We start from the raw sequence: 11,318 nt of genomic DNA, 5'->3' as shown, positions 1-11,318 counted from the left end.
TAGATTCCATCTCCTCCATCTCTCACAGTTGAAGTGTACCTATGATAAAAATTACAGACCTCTACATGCTTTATAAGTAGGAAAACCTGGAAAATCGGCAGTGTATCAAATACTTGTTCTCCCCATTGTATGGTGGTGTACAACGTGACGGTCGGGATGAGGCTACAGTGCTGGGCAATTTAGCTAAAGAATCCCCGCGTCGTGCGCGGGGGTGCAGTCGTGTATAGTCGTAATGGACATTTTGGTGACCATATTTGACATTTTCTGCTGCTTTTGAGATACGGTTCAATCCCTCCTTGGGTTGCAGTTCTGCCAACTTCCTTCTGGTTACACATTGTATTCAGAGAAATATCCAACAAACCAAAGATGTTGCTTTAACTGTGAATGTACTTTATTGCAGATATTTTCCTCAAATAAAATGGAGCATACATAAAATAAAGTTATTGCAATTTATTTAAATTAGACACAATGTGTGTGTGTGAGAGAGACATGTTTTTCAATTCAGAAAAAAGCACACAGAATTTCCTCTAACTGTACACATTAAGCCACAGTCTTTTACAATATTGTCAATTACACTGATTTGATAGATATTTAGAGTAATTATGTAGATATTGAGAATGGACATGTAGGAGTAGATATCTCCAATCCTAAAATAAAATGGAAGCAAAGATTAAAATAAACAAGTAATTACAACGTATTTACAATGTGGATAATGTGTGTGAGGGCATGTTGTTTTATTTTTCCTTGTCAGCCACCCATCTCTGCTTGTCAGTCTTGATAGACCCAGTGTATGCACTTCTGGGTGAGGCTGTCTGTCTGGCAGTGGTGGAGATGCAAAGTGACAGTAAGTAAACAGCTCAACAACATGACTGTGTGTACATCTGTTGGTGTGAGTGAGCATACAGTGCCTTGCGAAAGTATTCGGCCCACTTGAACTTTGCGACCTTTTGCCACATTTCAGGCTTCAAACATAAAGATATAAAACTGTATTTTTTTGTGAAGAAACAACAAGTGGGACACAATCATGAAGTGGAACGACATTTATTGGATATTTCAAACTTTTAACAAATCAAAAACTGAAAAATTGGGCGTGCAAAATTATTCAGCCCCTTTACTTTCAGTGCAGCAAACTCTCTCCAGAAGTTCAGTGAGGATCTCTGAATGATCCAATGTTGACCTAAATGACTAATGATGATAAATACAATCCATCCAATACAATACAGTTTTATATCTTTATGTTTGAAGCCTGAAATGTGGCAAAAGTTTGCAAAGTTCAAGGGGCCGAATACTTTTGCAAGGCACTGTATGTAATATAATTCTGAATTACCTGCATCCATCTAGGAATCCTCAAAAGTTTCTCCCTTCACGGCCAATGTAGTAGGAACTGGTGCAGCTGGTAAATTAAATACCACAGCAGAGGATTGCTGTGACTGCAGCTGACCTGGGGGGGTGGCAGATCTAAAAGAGATGGGCACAATTTTCTTAACTGACAGTAATGATACAATTAAACAGACTGAATAAGTGTAAGGCCTAGATTCAATCAGATCAAGTGTTCACCAGTGATAGCCGACACTGCATAGCTGATGTTTTGGCCGTGTCTGAGGTGTAACTGCGTTGGATTTGTCAAATCAGTAAGCAGCAGCTCTTGATCATTGTCACAAAACCACACCCGTCCTATTCTCGTTACAAGTTCTGAACAAGAAAGTGTAGGTTATATAGAAATAATGTCACCCAAATTCAAAATCATTAAACTAAATAATGAGGATTTCCACCAGCCTAATCAAGGTGTAGATTTAATCTCAAATTTCAATGTTCTAACTTGTGAACAGGGCTGCATGAGATGTTTGTTAATGTGACTCCATGCAGCCAATGGCAATGTCCACTTTAGGTATAATTCCAGGAGCTTCTTGTGAATTTGACAGCTCTAACACAGTTCCCCCTCAGACACCACCAAAACAACCACTATGTGGATTTGACAGTTCCCCCTCAGACACCACCAAGTGGATTTGACAGCTCTAACACAGTTCCCCTTCAGACACCACCAAAACAACCACCATGTGGATTTGACAGCTCTGACACAGTTCCCCTTCAGACACCACCAAAACAACCACGATGTGATTTTGACAGCTCTGACACAGTTCCACCCCAGACACCACCAAAACAACCACTATGTGGATTTGACAGATTTAACACAGTTCCCCTTCAGACACCACCAAAACAACCACTATGTGGATTTGACAGTTCCACCTCAGACACCACCAAAACAACCACTATGTGGATTTGACAGCTCTAACAGTTCCCCCTCAGACACCACCAACACAACCACTATGTGGATTTGACAGTTCTAACACAGTTCCCCCTCAGACACCACCAAAACAACCACAATGTGGATTTGACAGCTCTAACACAGTTCCCCCTCAGACACCACCAAAACAACCACTATGTGGATGTTGGCTGAAGTGGACGTGATTGAATAGAGCCCCAAGTGAGGGAGAGTGTGCATAGATATATGTGATAAGTACCTGTATCACCTGTCGTGGCCGGGGTAGCAGATGCAGGGGCAGACGACTACAGCTCTGAAGACTGTGGTTCAGCTAATAGGGGTGTCAAATGTAAAAGAGAGTCACTTTGTTTTGTTGTATAATTATTTTAACTTAAGGAAATATTCCTTAAATTAAAATAATTACACAATAAAACAAAGTGAGTGATTGAGTGAGTTTGATAATTACCTGGACCACATCACACTGCTTCAGGTCTACAAGCCTCTGGAAGTTCCAGCGTGCCACTCTAGGAAGTGAACAGCTTGGTGGAAAGACAGTTACCTGTCACCCACCGAGCAGGTTGGCAGATCTGAAAAATGGGCACAATATAATTTATGACAAAACCTTGACTACACACTAACCTAAACAGAACAGACTATGGGAGGAGCACAGTAGAACATAGAGCCATGTCTACATGGAACTCTATTCCACATCAAGTAACTCATGCAAGCAGTAGAATTAGATATAAAAAAGAGATAAAAATACACCTTATGGAAGAGCGGGGACTGTGAAGAGACACATGCATACACACGATAACATACGCACTGTACACACACGTAGACAAGGATTTTGTGTTGTAGATATGTGGTAGTGGAGTAGTGGCCTGAGGGCACACGCTTAATGTGCTGTGAATGTATTGTTATGTTTTTAAAATTGTACAACTGCCTTAATTTTGCTGGACCCAAAGAAGACTAATGTTGTCTTGGCAGCAGCTAATGGGGATCCATAATAAATACAATACAACAAATGAATTAAGTCTGCGTGTGACTTCATTTTCCCAACTGCCCATTGTACTTGCTCTTGCAATCTGATGTGTGTGTGTGTTTTGTGTTATGACTTAGAGGTGTCAACCTGACCACATTTGTGTAGTAGGCCAATCAGTGATTAGCTTGGGAAAAATTACTATAAACAGAGTACAGTAAAAAGGATATCAAATATTCAGATCTGGATTGACAAGTTGGCTAAATCATGTGAAGTTACACACCTCTAGGGCTTAGTCTACTCGAGTGAAATAAAGGATGCAGGACATGAGCTCTAGGACCATGCCTCAGGACCACCTGGCCTCATGACTACCTGGCTGTCCCCGTCTCCAGTCCATCTAGTCGTGCTGCTGATCCAGTCTCTGCTGTTTCTGTCTGCAGCTATGGAACCCTGACCTGCTCAAGGCTCACCGGAGGTACTAACTTATCCCAGACCAGATGTTTGATCCTGTCTCTCTCTACCGGACCTACTGTCTCAACTAGAGGTCGACCGATTATGATTTTTCAACGCCGATAACGATTATTAGAGGACCAAAAAAGCCGATACCGATTAATCAGACAATTTTTTTATTTTATTTGCAATAATGACAATTACAACAATACGGAATGAACACTTAATTTAACTTATTATAATACATGAATAAAAATCAATTAAGCCTCAAATAAATAATGAAACATGTTCAATTTGGTTTAAATAATGCAAAAACAAAGTGTTTGAGAAGAAAGTAAAAGTGCAATATGTGCCACGTAAAAAAGCTAACGTTTAAGTTCCTTGCTCAGAACATGAGAACATATGAAAGCTGGTAGTTCCTTTTAACATGAGACTTCAATATTCCAAGGAAAGAGGTTTTAGGTTGTAGTTAATATAGTATTCATAGGACTATTTCTCTCTATACCATTTGTATTTCATATACCTTTGACTATTGGATGTGCAACGATTGTGCTTTTTTCGCAAAATGCGCTTTTGTTAAATCATCCCCCTGCGTTGCATCAATTATATGCAACGCAGGACACGCTAGATAAACTAGTAATATCATCAACCATGTGTAGTTAAAACCTCTTGAAGCTATGGGGGCGCTATTTCATTATTGGATAAAAAAATGTGCCCGTTTTAAGCGCAATATTTTGTCACAAAAAGATGCTCGACTATGCATATAATTGACAGTTTTGGAAAGAAAACACTCTGACGTTTCCAAAACTGCAAAGATATTATCTGTGAGTGCCACAGAACTGATGCTACAGGCGAAACCAAGATGAAACTTCAAACAGGAAATTAGCAACATTTTTGAAGAGCTGTTTTCCAATGTCTCCTTATATGGCTGTGAATGCGACGGGAATGAGCCCACAATTTCTGCCGTTTCCCCAAGGTGTCTGCAGCATTGTGACGTATTTGTAGGCATATCATTGGAAGATTGACCATAAGAGACCACATTTACCAGGTGTCCGCCCGGTGTCCTGCGTCGAAATTGGTGTGCAAACCTCAGCTGCAAGTATTTTTCCATGGAATTCAGAGAATAAAGCAGGCTTCCACGAACGATATATCAATGAAGAGATATGTGAAAAACACCTTGAGGATTGATTCTAAACAACGTTTGCCATGTTTCACTCGATATTATGGAGTTAATTTGGAAAAAAGTTTGGCATTTGGTGACTGAATTTTCGGTTTGTTTTGGTAGCCAAAAGTGATGTACAAAACGGAGCGATTTCTCCTACACAAAGAATCTTTCAGGAAAAACTGAACATTTGCTATGTAACTGAGTCTCATTGAAAACATCCGAAGTTCTTCAAAGGTAAATGATTTTATTTGAATGCTTTTCTGGTTTTTGTGAAAATGTTGCCCGCTAAATGCTACGCTAGCTATCAATACTCTTACACAAATGCTTGATTTGCTATGGTTGAAAAGCATATTTTTAAAATCTGAGATGACAGTGTTGTTAAGAAAAGGCTAAGCTTGAGAGCTAGCACATTTATTTCATTTCATTTGCGATTTTCATAAATAGTTAACGTTACGTTATGCTAATGAGCTTGAGGCTATAACTGGATACAGGTTTTTTCATTAGCCAAACGTGAACAAAACGGAGCAATTTGTCCTACACAAAAAAAACATTTTTTGAAAAACTGAACATTTGCTATCTAACTGAGAGTCTCCTCATTGAAAACATGTGAAGTTCTTCAAAGGTAAATTATTGTATTTGAATGCTTTTCTTCTTTTTGTGAAATTGTTGCTGGCTGAATTCTAGGCTTATAGCTATGCTAGCTATCAATACTCTTACACAAATGCTTGTTTAGCTATGGTTGAAAAGCATATTTTGAAAATCTGAGATGACAGTGTTGTTAACAAAAATCTAAGCTTGAGAGCAAATATATTTATTTCATTTCATTTGCGATTTTCATGAATAGTTAACGTTGCATTATGCTAATGAGCTTGAGGCTATAAATAGGATCCTGGATCCGGGATTGCTCGTCGCATGAAGTTAACTAGTGATTGTGATTGATTGTTTATTCTAAGATGTTTAATGCTAGCTAGCAACTTACCTTGGCTTCTTACTGCATTTGCGTAACAGGCAGGCTCCTCGTGGAGTGCAATGAGAGGCAGGTGGTTAGAGCGTTGGACTAGTTAACTGTAAGGTTGCAAGACTGAATCCCCAGACCGACAAGGTAAAAATCTGTCGTTCTGCCCCTGAACAAGGCAGTTAACCCACTGTTCCTAGGCCGTCATTGAAAATATGAATGTGCTCTTAACTGACTTGCCTATTTAAATAAAGGTGTAAAAAAAAAAATGGGCCAAATCGGTGTACAAAAATACCGATTTCCGATTATTATGAAAACTTGAAATCGGCCCTAATTAACAGGCCATTCCGATTAATCGGCCGACCTCTAGTCTCAACCTCTAAATGCTCAGCTATGAAGAGCCAAGTGGCATTTACTCCTGAGGTGCTTAACTACCGCACCCTCTATTATTTGACACCGCTGGTCATCTATGAACGTTTAAACGTCTTGAAGAATAATCTGGCTAAATGTCTGTACTCTTTTATAATCTCCACCAGCACAGCCAGAAGAGAACTGGCCACCTCTCAGAGCCTGGTCCCTCTCTAGGTTTCTTCCTGGGTTCCTGCCTTTCTCGGGAGTTTCTCCTAGCCACATTGTTTCTATATCTGCATTGCTTGCTCTTTGGGGTTTTCGGCTGGGTATCCATTTCCGCACTTTGTGACAACTGCTGATGTAAAATGGGCTTTATAAAATACATTTGATAGATTGTTTGTATATGCTTCTATTCATGTAAGTAACAAAATCTAAATATTACATTGAGTTGTCTTACATTTCCTCAATAGGAAGTTATGCCAACACATTTTCCTGGTCTTTCCTGCTGGGGACAGGGGGCTTCAGGGTTGGAAATGGAGGGCCTAGAGAATTGGAATATTAACAATAATTAGTGTCTACATTTATGAATGAATGAAATACAATATGGGTTAGCCTTGTATCTCATCTGATTGAGAATTGCTGATGATATACAGTAAATGTTTATTTTGTGAAAATCTGCCACCAAACCACACAATTCTATATAGTGAGAGTGCACACAACCATTAGCTTATTTTACCAAGTCAAAAATAACATCATTTTGTCAAGGGACCCAACGAATAACAACGACACTAGCATACTGCACCCCATATCAACCCACTAGCCAACTAGTCGTGAACAAGGCTATATTGTTGTCATTCAGTAACCAAAGATGTTCTACTAAAATAGACCACATCCTTTCAAAGTCACGTTTATTGGTCAGTCAGGTGGCTTAGTGATCATATTGAAATTAGGTTCAAAATTAGATGCAGATGTTGGACTGGAGATTTGGAGAAGAGGGACTTAACACTGATATTAGACCTTTTTTTAATAGTACTCTACAGTTAATTTAAACAGCAGCCATGTTGTTTTGTCTCTCTGTATGTGTAAGAGGAGCGTGATGTAGACTCTAGAAGTCAGCAGAAAGGCAGCCTTTCTTGCTACTCCTGTGACCAGTACCCAAATGAGGACCTGACATTCTTACGGATCGTGTCCTCCTATGGCCTGCAGACTTCTGGGGTCTACGTCACACTCATCTTCAATCAAAATGGGCCCTCCTTTGTTAGACACCACCTTAACAACCATCGCTTGATTAGCAACACCCCCAATAACAGCGAACATATTATAGAATAAAGACCCACACTTTATCCTGTCCTATGAAACATTAGAATAAAGACCAAAACTTTATTATATGAAACATTTTCAGTTGCTGCCCTCTGAAACCTGATAGATGTGTTGAAGCTCTGCTCTAATGCTACACATGGTGTATGTCTTTCTGCCATTTTCCTATTCATTGGATGCATGCACAATGTGTTCTTCCAGGCTGTGAACAAATGCTCTACTTTCATGGTGTCTATATGTTCTATATTTTTCACCATGTTAAAAGGCTTTTAATAAATGTACAGTGCCTTGCAAAAGTATTCATCCACCTTGGCGTTTTTCCTATTTTGTTGCATTACAACCTGTAATTCACGTTTGGTGTATGCCAAAAGGCACGTGGGAGACTCCCCAAACATATGGAAGAAGGTACTCTGGTCAGATGAGAATGAAAGTGAGCTTTTTTTTAAAGTATTCACTTTACAGGGGTGAATAGTTATGCACGTTCAAGTTTTCCATTTTTTTGTCTAATTTTTTTGTTTGTTTCACAAAGAATATTTTGCATCTTCAACATGGTAGGCATGTTGTGTAAATAAAATGATACACCCCCCCCCCCCCAAAAAAGAAAAAAAAACAGATGATGGCTTGTATTGATTGTGCAGCATACCCTGGGATGGACTTGGATGTAATATGGCTGGGCACATTGTTAAACTAACGTTAGCTAGCCATGCTGCCTCATGCTAGTTGTGTTAAACCCAGCTATAGATTTGTTTCATTACTGGTAGCTAGCATGTTTTATCTATCAGTGATTATTGTTTTGGTGATTGATTCAATGGGTAGTCATGGATACAGCACACTACAGATGCAATAATCATATGCTCTCTCTAATTTTCTCTTTCTTTCTCTCTCTCGGAGGATCTGAGCCCTAGGACCATGCCCCAGGACTACCTGACATGATGACTCCTTGCTGTCCCAAGTCCACCTGGCCATGCTGCTGCTCCAGTTTCAACTGTTCTGCCTTATTATTATTCGACCATGCTGGTCATTTATGAACATTTGAATATCTTGGCCATGTTCTGTTATAATCTCCACCCGGCACAGCCAGAAGAGGACTGGCCACCCCATATAGCCTGGTTCCTCTCTAGGTTTCTTCCTAGGTTTTGGCCTTTCTAGGGAGTTTTTCCTAGCCACCATGCTTCTACACCTGCATTGCTTGCTGTTTGGGGTTTTAGGCTGGGTTTCTGTACAGCACTTTGAGATATCAGCTGATGTACGAAGGGCTATATAAATAAATTTGATTTGATGACATAGTCAACAACGTGTGCCTCACCATGTAATAGTTACTCCAAATGCATCTTTATTATTTATTAAATACCTTTCAACATCTGGAAACTGGAAAAGGGATATTCCTCCCTTCCATTTTACAGTAAACAAGGTATTTATTGATGGCAAATGTTTCTTATCATGAAAAAAGTTGATTCACAAAAGGAGTACTAGTAGAGGGAAAACTTGCAAAGAAATCGATTTCTAGCTATTTAAGCCAAGTATGTTTTGTTTTTTAGTTGTGAATTAGCTAGCCAGCTAGATATCTTCTTGGGACAGCTAGTTAGCTACCGCCAAGAAGAGGACGAATACCATTTGTGCCTCACTGAATATGCATGACGTTCATCAGGAAAACGCCCACTATCTAGTGTACTCGTCCTAAACAAAGTAATCTATATAAACAATTAGGTAAGTCAAGTCTACCAAACTTAGTGCACTCTGTTTATTATAGATACTAGTTTTGGAAACAGAAAACTGTATGGAGATCAAATGTTTAATTTATGAGAAAATGTCAGTGGGCTTCCTCTTACGACAACATTTGGTAGTGAGAGGAAACGCTAACAGGATGTCTCACATTTATACCTCCGGTGAAATATCTGTGGTAAATATTGTAACGTTACCACATTATTATCCATCTAGCTTGCTAATAATAGCTTAGCTAGCTCCAAAGAAACAACAAATTAATAACATAATACCTATCTAGCTTGTATGTAAAACAACTTTACAGATTATTAGAAGGTTTGAAAGCAAAGTTGCCTTACCAGTATGCTGCTCTCTCCGGAAATAGAGTGATGCATCCAGATTTGAGCGACGTTAGCATTAGCTAGCTAGCAGCGCCAGCATGTTAGCTATGACAGTACCTATCCAGCAAAAATGTCGAGGTCAAAAACGAAAGCAACTATGTTATGCCATGCTGACTTCGTAAAATCTGACTGAAATAATTAACAGGCTGAACGTACATTTATGGGACTAACTAGCTAACTTTAGCTTGCCAGCTCAGTGACCGGTGTTGCACCTATTCCTGTTTACAGAGTGTGCGTTCCTCCCCACTCCCACGTCCTGCATTGAGGAGCGCCACTGAGTCAGCATGTGGCCAGAATTCTATTACATCCGTGTTGGTTTACAAACCCCATTGACAATGCATGGGAAACTGTTCAGGGCCCTTTAGCAAAAGAATCCCTGGCAGATGGGGAGGATGGAGTAGGCTGTCATTGTAAATAAGAATTAGCCTAGTTAAACTGACTTGCCTAGTTAAATAAAAGGTTACACTAAGAGCATAACATTTATACACTACACTTTTAGTTTAACCAATACCCAAATGGAGAGTCAGTCAAAATAAAAATCTAATTGATTTATCAAGTCCCCATGCTTGTTCAGAGCAGCACGAAACGGTGCTGAAATAGTTGTAGGCTATTGCTTCAAATCCAATTACTTCTAAATTCAATATGCTCTTTAAATAAATAAGACCTTCACCGCTTTTAACAGCACATTACTCAACACCGGTGAGACTCATGTCACCTACGGCAGGCCTATAGTATTTTGAAAAATATGACGTGACTCTCCACCAATAATTACATAATAGAGGATTGGAATATTGTAAATTAAAACCAAAAGCCACCCCATGGGTCTCCCAGTCAAGGCCAGCACAGGTATTGAACCAGCATCTGTAACAACACAGTTTGCACTGCTATGTAGTGTCTTACATTTACATTACATTTAAGTAATTTGGCAGACGCTCTTATCCAGAGCGACTTACAAATTGGTGAATTCACCTTATGACATCCAGTGGAACAGCCACTTTACAATAGTGCATCTAAATCATTTAAGGGGGGGGGTGAGAAGGATTACTTTATCCTATCCTAGGTATTCCTTAAAGAGGTGGGGTTTCAGGTGTCTCCGGAAGGTGGTGATTGACTCCGCTGTCCTGGCGTCGTGAGGGAGTTTGTTCCACCATTGGGGGCCAGAGCAGCGAACAGTTTTGACTGGGCTGAGCGGGAACTGTACTTCCTCAGTGGTAGGGAGGCGAGCAGGACAGAGGTGGATGAACGCAGTGCCCTTGTTTGGGTGTAGGGCCTGATCAGAGCCTGGAGGTACTGCGGTGCCGTTCCCCTCACAGCTCCGTAGGCAAGCACCATGGTCTTGTAGCGGATGCGAGCTTCAACTGGAAGCCAGTGGAGAGAGCGGAGGAGCGGGGTGACGTGAGAGAACTTGGGAAGGTTGAACACCAGACGGGCTGCGGCGTTCTGGATGAGTTGTAGGGGTTTAATGGCACAGGCAGGGAGCCCAGCCAACAGCGAGTTGCAGTAATCCAGACGGGAGATGACAAGTGCCTGGATTAGGACCTGCGCCGCTTCCTGTGTGAGGCAGGGTCGTACTCTGCGGATGTTGTAGAGCATGAACCTACAGGAACGGGCCACCGCCTTGATGTTAGTTGAGAACGACAGGGTGTTGTCCAGGATCACGCCAAGGTTCTTAGCGCTCTGGGAGGAGGACACAATGGAGTTGTCAACCGTGATGGCGAGATCATGGAACGGGCAGT

At 40.5% G+C, this 11,318-nt stretch overlaps 1 long non-coding RNA gene across 1 annotated transcript; it reads right to left on the bottom strand.

Moving 5' to 3' along the window:
• Positions 1–369: 369 nt before the first annotated feature.
• LOC135523923 (uncharacterized) lies at positions 370–9,843 on the bottom strand. Its single transcript, XR_010452883.1, has 6 exons — positions 9,541–9,843; positions 6,621–6,705; positions 2,730–2,850; positions 2,523–2,594; positions 1,328–1,458; positions 370–816 (listed from the first exon to the last, which is right to left on the bottom strand). It is a non-coding gene; the product is annotated as an uncharacterized LOC135523923 (long non-coding RNA).
• Positions 9,844–11,318: the final 1,475 nt, after the last annotated feature.

This window comes from Oncorhynchus masou, chromosome 31, assembly GCF_036934945.1.
Source record: "Oncorhynchus masou masou isolate Uvic2021 chromosome 31, UVic_Omas_1.1, whole genome shotgun sequence".
NCBI classification, from domain to species: Eukaryota; Metazoa; Chordata; class Actinopteri; order Salmoniformes; family Salmonidae; genus Oncorhynchus; species Oncorhynchus masou.
The sequence above is the reverse complement of the archived record's forward strand: the minus strand, read 5'-3'. Positions and strand labels throughout refer to the sequence as shown.